This window comes from Elephantulus edwardii, unplaced genomic scaffold (genome assembly GCF_000299155.1).
Source record: "Elephantulus edwardii isolate Elephantulus edwardi_28Jun2011 unplaced genomic scaffold, EleEdw1.0 scaffold00010, whole genome shotgun sequence".
Taxonomy (NCBI): Eukaryota; Metazoa; Chordata; class Mammalia; order Macroscelidea; family Macroscelididae; genus Elephantulus; species Elephantulus edwardii.
Genome location: NW_006399760.1, coordinates 32501842 through 32502495, shown reverse-complemented (window position 1 = coordinate 32502495; position 654 = coordinate 32501842). Strand labels below are relative to the sequence as shown.

General features: G+C 37.8%; 1 protein-coding gene across 1 annotated transcript in view; it reads left to right on the top strand.

Moving 5' to 3' along the window:
• The window catches only part of CCDC148 (coiled-coil domain containing 148), a 314203-nt gene that overhangs the window by 18498 nt on the left and 295051 nt on the right, over nt 1-654 (top strand). The gene's annotated exons all lie outside the window — the stretch shown is intronic.

Genomic DNA, 654 nt, shown 5'->3' with positions numbered 1-654 from the left:
TTCACTCAGCATAATGTTCTCAAGTCTCTCCCATGTTATATACTATTTTTTTAAATTGTTGCTCTTAAATGCTGCATAGTGTTGTGTCATGCAAACTGGAAATAGTTTTATGTTATAGTTTAATTTAAAACAAGTTTTACCTGTTTGTTAAGCGTTGTAGTGACCCTATGTACCACAGAACTATGTAGTACTTCCCAGCCCTGTGTCGTCCTCACACTCTTTGCTATCCTTGACCCTATTGTTGCAGCTTCTCTGTCAGTCCATCTCTGTGAGAGTTTTCCTTAACCCTCTACTTTACCAAGCATGATACCCTTCTTTAAAGTTTGGCCTCTTTGGGATATGTATCTCCAAACTATGTTCGAGGATGTCTCATCATCCTTGCCTGTAAGGAGTGTTGTGGCTGCATTTTTTTCAGGACCGTATTGTTTGATCTAGCAGTCCATAGTAGTCAATATTCTGCAACAAAGGCATCTTTCTCACACTCATCCCTAGTCATGATCTAGTTTTTTGGTTTGTTTGTTTGTTTTTTTAATTTCCACTCACTGGTTTAAATATTTATTTATTTACTTACTTACTTTATTTATTTCAGAGGTTTTGGATTTCCATTCATTCATTGCCGCAATTTTCTCCCTTCCCACCCCTCCCCACCAGCTC